Here is a 9,570-nt window from a genome sequence, read left to right on the forward strand (position 1 = left end):
AAACGGTGAGAATTGATGAAAAGATACTCCATATATTTTCATTGATTGGGATAATTTGATAAATTTTCATTTTCAATTTATTTTTTGTTTTGCTGTCAAGTGCTTGGAATGGACAGGTCCAGTTTCATGATGAATGTTTCTCGCAGCGTTAGATGATGAAGATTGCATTTTTGGCAACTGTTTTCTTGTTCTTGGGTTCTGTTTTGATATGGGTAAGAGCAGCTCCAATCTTCCGCGATATCTCCATTTTGGAGCCGCATCTTCATCCAACCGAACTGCATAGCAAATTTGAAGATTTCTCTCCAAATTTGCAGCCAATTCTATACTACTATTCCCCAAAAAAATACCAAAGTTAACCCTCAATCTCTTTAACAACATTTCATTATTCCAATTGTATCCCGTTATTATTTTTTATAGTTACTTAAAATCTGTATATATATATATTAATATATTAAATATTTTTTAATGAAAATAATATCATTGGAAATGTCTCGTCGATACCTTCAAAATGAGACTAATATCGAAATATAAAATTGCAAAACAAGTAATTAGAAATGATAATACATTGGAGCTTAAACTGAAATAAAAACACATTAATTTAGAATTACATCGAAACTTTAATAAAAAAAAGTTACATCACTTCATTGCCGTGTCTCTCCCACAAATGTTCAATTAATGCATTTCGAAGTGCGAAGTGTGCTTCTTTGTCTTTGAATTTCTTATGTCGGGTCAGGAATTGACGGAACCGTTCGGCATCGTTCGTCCCTATGTCTTCAACATTTGAAATTGATGGTGGAGTATAAACGATAATATCTTCTTGCTCATCACGTTCATCCTCAATAATCATGTTGTGCATTATTATGCAAGTGGTCATGATATTATGCAAAGTTCGTTTATCCCAAAACCGTGCAGGGCCCTTGATTATAGCAAATCTTGACTGGAGAACACCAAACGCTTGCTCCACATCTTTTCGACAAGCTTCTTGCATCATTGCAAAATATTGTTTCTTTGACGGTCTGTAACTACCAAATCAACAACTTGAATGTTTAATTTAATCCGAATGCCTATTTTATATTAATACATTTAATAATATTATTACTAATATTATTTATATTATATAACTTTTATTTTTTTTATATATTCAAAATGAGAGTAATATTAAATAATATTAATTGAAATATAAAATTCCAAGAATTAAAGAAAATTAATTCTATTTCTTATTATCAATTCATTAAAGAAAATTAATTTTATTTAAATATATGATTACATTATATATTTTTAAAATAAGTAAAAGAATTAAAAAATTGAGAGAAATTGAAATGGAGTTGGAAATAGAGGAGTGTGGTTGGAGTTACATAACTCTATTTTAGCATATTCTAAGGAATATGTCAAAGTTTGAGATGCAAAATAGAGCCCCACGTTGGAGCTGCTCTAATGGGACTAATAATAGCTTGGTTTAAGCTGTGCGTGACATAATGCAATTGTGTATTGGCTTTCTCAGATTTTGTGACGTACTTCATCACCAGACACTGGCCAGGGGTATGCAAGGAATACAACGATAATTTCAAGAGCGTGAAAATGTCCACAACGCAAAAGACAAAGGAATGGTCCAGTTTTGTCAGTTTCCTTTTTTGCTTTTTTACTACCAGCTACCTCTTATTCCCTGAATATTTATTTATGAAAAATTCCTCAAGACCCAAAATATAGGACCAATAGGGGGGACAAGTGAGGTGTCCCCCTCCTATTGGATAATGAGTTGGTCATCATTAATGATGGTCAACTCATTATCCAATAGGAGGTGGACACCTCACTTGTCCCCCCTATTGGTCCCATATTTTGGATCCCTATAGCAAAGCTCTTTACTTATTGGGGGTGCATGTGATACTAACCTCTTTTGTTGCAGGCATCAGATCAGTTCCGGCTTTCTCACGTGAGACAGAAGGAGCTCAAAGAGGAAAAGACCCAGATCAGTTCTGTGTAATTTTTAAATGCCTATGAACAATTAATCTTGGAATAGTTATACCATAATTGAAGAGAAATAAGCAGTCTTCAATATAAACAGAAACAAATTTTTAGTTGGTTACCAAGGTGTTTTTGTTGTTGTGTTTTTCTAGAAAAACACATTGGTGTTTGGTTTTTCTCCCAAAGTGTTTTGAAAACATTGGTGTTAGTTTAAACTTGGGAAGTTTATTTTGCTCACTTAATGCTTGAACAACAGAGACTACCTATATCATATTGGATTCATGAGATCGTCAACACAAACTTGGCGAAGAACAAGCAGGACAAAGAAATTGATGACACTAGGGGAAAGGGATTAGGAGGCTTGCATTTGCAAGAGTTGATAATCAGAACAAGAGATCACTGAATAAATTCTAAAACAATCATATATTCAGCAAAAAAAGAAAAAATAATCAGATCAGACAAAAAAAAGCTTACAGTGCGTTGAGATCACCGGCGACGGGATTAGGGGAGACGGCGACAAGATCTGGAAGCGACGACGACGGCGGAAGTCAGATCTGGGGCTTGGGCGACGGCGACGACCACGACGTGACGGCGACGAGATCTGAAAGCGACGTCGACGGCGGTGAGGTTCAAATCTGAAGCTTGGGCGACGACGACGATCTGGACGATGGCTATATGCTGCTGCAAGGCGGCGATAGCGACGTGGATTAGGGGATCTGGACGACGGCGACTGCTCTTGGGGATCTGGAGGCGACAGTGACGACCACGAAGGTGGTGAGAGACGGCGACGACCACGAAGGCGGCGAACGGCGATTTGGGCTCTTGGGAGAGGTGACGCTCAGATGCTAAGCTGTGAGATTTTTGGGAAATGAAAAACAACGGGACCTTATAACATCTTTTTCTGTTTTAGAAACCGTTGAAGGTTGGGGTGTTGGTGTTTTGGACGGAAACAACAGAGCGGTTCCCAAACACGTTTTGTTTTTTTTTTAAACAAAACGAAAACAACACAAACGCAATGGTAACCAAACGCTTAGAAGGTGTAATGTTTTCCTAAGGTGACACCTTAGATTCTCACCTAATGACGCGACCTAAAATCACATCATTGCCTTTTTTTTACTAGCCACTCCGTTAAACTTGATCTACACGTTCTTAAACCCAAACACATCAATTTTGGGTGCACCCGTCGTGTTTTGACCCTTCGTTGAGCCTTGCAAAAAGTTCTATTCATTCGAAACCATTAAAATTGCGGTGAACCCGTCGTGTTTTGACCCTTCGTTGAGCCATGCAAAAAGTTCTACTCATTCAAAACTGTTAAAATTACGGTGAGTGGATGAAGGGTCAAAACACGACGGGTTCACCCCAAAATTGGTGTGTTTGGGTTTAAGAATGTGTAGATCAAGTTCAACGGAGCGGATCTTAAAAAATAACTAGGGGATGATGTGATTTTAGACCGCGTCCTTAGATGAGAATCTAAGGTGTCACCTTAGGAAAACATTTCCCTTTTAGAAGTCATTAGTTTCTAATTTAGCAACACATTCCAAACTGTAACAATCTGTAGTTGTAAATGGATAAGAAACTTATATGATCCATCCAAATATCCAATGTTTTACGAATGAGTAAATTTCAGAGAACTACATAGGGCTCCATATGTTTTGTTTTCTCATTCCTTGTGCCTTTCAAAAAATTTAAGTGGCAAGCGAAGCTAGTTAATTTAAAAAAAACATCATATAGAGGCTGCTGTAAAGAAAATCATACAATACGAAAATATAATAGGACAGTATTCTCTTATCAATTGTAAATCCAAGTAACTAGTATACATTTATTAGTGTAATTGATTGTTGGAAATTATGGTTAAATCTGGAATTAAACAGTGAAGGATGATGTGCTGTTATTTTAAAATTTTTAATTAGCTACTGTGTGTTTGTGAAACGCTGTGCTTAAAGCAATATTTGACCTACTCCGGTACAAGGATCCCAAGGCCAAACTGCTTTCAGGAACAGCAGTACAGTACTCTGGTGTGCACCAACCCAGTACTGTTAAGATCTCATCGATCTGTAAGACCATTCGGTCAAGGCAAAAGATCTCCTCGATCTCAGAACCTTTCGGTTCAAAACCTTTTGGTTCAAAACCTTTCGGGTTCAAGGTTCCTGTGGGCACAGTATCTGCAACAACAGCACAACAACAACGTCAATCTGACGTTCGTATTCCAAGCTTGCGTGGGTATTCCGACGTTCGTATTCTATACTGACGTTCATATTCCACGCCCGCGAGAGATTTTCCAACAACCACCAAGAACTGCCCAAGGGCTCTATTTATAGGCCTCTAAGACCAGCTCAAGAGTCATTGCAATTAATGTAACCGTTACAATTCTTAATGACAATTAAGATTATAACATCAATGCATTAAATTGCCCTTAATGCTGTTGTAACTACTGCATGCGGTAACTGCTGAATACGAGGCAATCAATGGACGCGTTGCTACGAAACGCGAGGGTCACGTCTCAGTAAATCAGACGAACCTCATTTGACAAACAGACGTCGTCAAACAGGCGAACCTCTTATGACAGACGAACCTCGTCGAACGAACGAACATAGTCAAACATGCAAACCTCGTATGACATACGAACCTCGTCGATCGAACGAACCTCGTCAAACAGGCGAACCTCATTGTCTTCAACTGTAGATCCTATGGCGAAAGATTCTGTCTTTCCCAAACCGTATGCTTTGATACCACTTCTTAGGATACACGCCAATAAGAATGCCTCAAACAAAGACGTAAAACACACCTAAACGATCTTGGAATTACAGAATAAAACCAGCAAACACGAATTCAATCACAGTACTCATAGATATAACGTGATTCACTCTTACGGGGCTACTCCACGGTGCAATGACGATGGCCAATTTTTTTATATTCCTTCCAAAGTTACAAAGAAAAAAGATAAAAGAGAATACCCTATCTTAATCAAGATACTCTCCAAGAATTCTCACAAACTTTTTCTTAAGATCTTTCAATGATATTACTTATATTTGTATCTTTCTTTTTCTCTCTGCTACTGAGATGTTTTACAAATCAAACTTAGGAGGGGTATTTATAAGTTTTCTCATGGGAGTAAGTGAACACTATTTGGGAGTAGGTGAACACTGTAGCAAGGGTAGGTGAACACTATTTGGGGGTAGGTGAACACTGTAGCCGGAGGTAGGTGAGAAGGCCTATTTTTCAGGATAGTATGTTAGTAGTGGTTTAGTTATTTACTTAGTGAATTGTCATGTGTTTTTTGAAGGAGAAATTTTTAAAACCAACCTTTTTTAGAATTTAATAGGCAAAATCGACCTAAAGTGAAAAAGAAAAGGGTCGGTTTTGCAGCAGAATGTGTTTTACGAAGTGCACGAGACTGCTAGTCCCGTGCACTTGGTCTTGAGCAGCGGGTGGGCTCGCTGCTTAAAAGTCGGGACTGCTAGTCCCGACTTTTAAGCAGAGAGGACTCGAGACCAGGTGCACAGCAAGTGCACGGGACTAGCAGTCCCGTGCACTTGCTGTGCACACTTTTGTGCACTTTCTGGCTGCATTTCAAGCCGTTCCTGTACATACATCAACACAAACATCAACTATCCCGTCACATACTCATTTCACCACTACATTTCATGTAGTCCCGTTACATACATCCACACAAACTCCCACTAACAAATTACATACTGATTTCACCACATACTCATTTCAAATCAAACAAATCACATCACACCACAAACTCCCACTAACAAATCCAACAATCTTCGTGAGTTCGGTGTAAGGCTTGTTGAAGCCTCTGCATTATAGCCTGATATATTGATACATGTTCATGTGCTTCGGGATTTCTATCTGCTGCGATAGATAGTTCAAAAACAAAATTTCATATTAAATTTGATATTACAGAATGTAAATTTGAGATTTAATTTTATCGTACCTGCTCGAGCCAATTCCAAGCCACGATTTGCAAGAGTTTGAACTTCATCTATTGCTGATACCTGCAAATTTTTCAACACATTTAGTACCAATAAAAATGGACTTAGATCAAAATATGAAAATACTTACTAATTCTCTCTCATCTATACCCCGGGGCACATATCCTCTTTGCGACTCAACCGGTATTGTGGTCGAATGAAGTATCCATCTTCGGGTTATGTCCCAATACCAAGTGTAGTAATCTGATTCCCGAGGAGTTGGTTCAATTTGGGTGACAATACAAAAATGTCTATCATGCCATCTGTGTATAAAAGCTTGATGCACGACCATCCTGTTTATTTGTTGGTCTCCTTTCTTTGCCTTCCTCTCTATCTTTTCAACAAACTGCGGAACATGTTGTGCACGACCAAATTGTCGAAGCACGCGGTCTGGTACATGCATTTCTACTATCTCCAAACATATAAGAGGAATTCTAGCTCTCCATACAACTTGGTATTCTGTGCATATTGGGGGTAGCTGAGGTAGAAATTGGGTGTAGGGCTCCCATTCCATCTATAATAATTTAATGCAGTTGCATATCAGAATTGGGTTTTCAGTATGTAGAAAAAAAAGCGCATGTTTTTCGGTGAGAATTACCTGAAAAATCTTCATACGGTCAAGCTCATTCCGGTAGAAATCCAATTGTCTAGTCGGGGTCTCGTCATAGCATTTTTCGACATTCCATCTACAAAAAAATATTTGTCATACTTTTAGTACCACAATGATAACTACAGCTATATTCGCTACATAAAAAATACAATACCTGCATCCCAGTGGAATTTGTCCATCTAATTGTAAATGCGTGCATAGTCTCGGCTTCAAATGAAGTCTCTCCCATGCCCATACTTGCAATAAGCTTAGACACCCTTTAAGCTCACTGTTTTGTATAAGTGCCACTTTTGATTTCCTCGAGGCATAGGCTCTGGAGCTACACCTAACAACTCCTCACATCTTCGAGGCCATACATCACTATCAGTGCCGGTAATGCACGGACCATCTATACGGAGACCGAGTATCACGGCTACATCTTGTAGAGTAATGGTAGCCTCGCCCACCCGGAAGTGGAAAGTATTGGTCTCAGGTCTCCATCTATCCATCAACGCGGTCAGTAGGGGCCAATCGAGCTTTATCCAACGAAGCTTTGAACAAGTCAAGAAGCCGGCCCGTCCCACAGCTGCTATGATACGCTCATCCTCTAACCGCCAACGGCTATGGCTGAGGCTATGATCAACCATAACGATACTCCCTCCTCTCTGTACAGCAAATGATAGTATAAGAATGCAATATTATGTAAATGTAAATATTGCAATTATAAAGTAACTGAATTACCTCTGTACAGGATATAATATGTGAACGATGTTGAGCCTGGTCATATAAGACCTCATCACTAACCAGCCCAGGATCCATGGTGTACAAACCTGCGCATACAATTATACACACGTCAATAATCAATCATATAGTAATTCAGTTTTTTTATTAAAGTATATAAAAATTAAAAATGATATAAATTACCAATTAGTTGCTATCTATTGTATCTAGATGGACAACGAGGTCGAGTATGTCCCGGTTGTTTGCAAATACTACATTTTTTATGCTTGACCACTCCTTCTCGCCCTTGATCCATGGTTCCCCTAATTCGCATAGATCGTGGTCGACCTGCTTGTCTCCGGTACTGAGGTGGAATTATATGTGGTCCATTATATTCAGGCCAATACCGACTATCATCAGGTGGATGAAAACTCTCACTATATGTCTTTTGATAGTGAGCTGTTGAATACCAAGGTGAGCAATACCGATTTCTGGGAATTCTAGCACCTCCTGGCTGATTAGAAGAAGCCGCAAGCACATGTGCACAGGGTATTTTTTGTAGCTGTGGTATGTTACATGTGCAAGTGCAATCAACATCAAATAGTTTAACGGTATAGATACCGTCACAATCATGTACCTGCCATTCGTTGTCGTTGAATACGGTAATTTGACATGATCTTGCTGCCTCAATTCTTCTATGTAAAATGGACTCATTTTTTGGTGTGTAACGTGTTGTCCAGTCTATGCCATCACCACGCCTTTTGTTGAAGTATGCGTTTAGTCTATAGAATGTTCTCGCAACCAAAGATTGTATTGGCATAGCTCGTGCTCCTTTAAGAACGCCGTTAAAGCTCTCGGAGCAATTAGTCGTCATCATGCAAAACCGCACACCATCATCCTTACATAATGCCCACCGATGCTCGAATTGAGGCTTCAAGTTATTTTCAATCCAATTATGTGCATCTAATGACAAAGACTTGATTTTCTCCCTGCAATGTTCATACACTAATGTGTCGGTTGCACACCCGGCTTGCCACAAAAGATTTTGCAAATTAATCTCACCATGTTTTTTTCTTGAAATTATCTCTTATATGCCTTAAACAATGTCGATGGTGATGTGGTGCACTAAAACCCTCATGTAACACCCTTATAATTCCTTTCATCCTATCCGAAATAAAGGTAATTATTCTTGGCGCACGGACACTTGGAATCCACTTGTATATAAGTTCAAAAAACCACTTCCAACTAGACGTATCCTCCACCTCCACGACTGCAAATGCTAGAGGAAATAACCCGCCATTTGCATCTACACCGGTCGCTACAAGAAGCACGCCTTTGTACTTTCCATATAAATGTGTACCATCAATGCTCAATAGCGGACGACAAAAAGTGAAGCCCTTAATAGCAGGACCAAATGCCCAAAACACGCGAGTGAACCTCTCCATACCCGGTGCAATCTCTTCGGATAATATTTCGTATTCAGTACCCGGATTATTTCGTTTGATAGCTTCAAGATACTGTGGAAGTAATTCATATGATTTTTCCCAATCTCCAAAAATTTTAGACAACGCTTTCCTCCTTGCATCATATGCCTTATATTTAGATATCTTAATCCCCCGCATGTCATATACCCTCTGAAATATCTGACTTGCATTCAGATCAAGTTCAGCTCTAACTTCAGGCATAATTAGCTTACATATATAAGAAGAAGATGCAGAATAATCATCGATATCCACCAACGGGTTGCAACATGTATGAAGTCCGCAATATCTACATATTACAAATTGCCCATTTGATGATTTTCTCACAGCGACATTTAGCAACCAAGGACATTTTTTATTTCTCTCATCTTGCTCATTTGCGTTCTCTACTTCATTCTTATCGTTAAAAAAGCATTTCACATTGTAGTTTGTTGCATTAGTTTTTACCGGCTTGAATTTGACCCGATTCTTGATGGACCATTCTCGGATTGCAAAGATCAGTGCCTCCTTGCTCTCGAATAGATCCCCTTTTTTAAAAGTGAAGTCCTCAGGTCGTTGTAAATTTGGCCCAACATCAACAAATCCAGCTTGAGAAGTATTTATCCAATCCTCATTATGAAACTCGTCGGGCAACGGATCTTCAGCTTCCACATAATCATTGTTAACGTTAAATTGCTCCATCCAACGGGCGTCATCATCTATTCCAGCTGCCACATGCATGCTATCAATTTGCACGCCATCTTCTTCAAAATGATCTGAATCATCATCTGCTTCATCTTCTATAATTGCTCCGACTGGTGGGTAACCCGTAACATGACCTGAAGCGTCGTTAAATATA

The sequence above is a fragment of the Asparagus officinalis genome, chromosome 4 (assembly GCF_001876935.1).
Source record: "Asparagus officinalis chromosome 4, Aspof.V1, whole genome shotgun sequence".
Taxonomy (NCBI): domain Eukaryota; kingdom Viridiplantae; phylum Streptophyta; class Magnoliopsida; order Asparagales; family Asparagaceae; genus Asparagus; species Asparagus officinalis.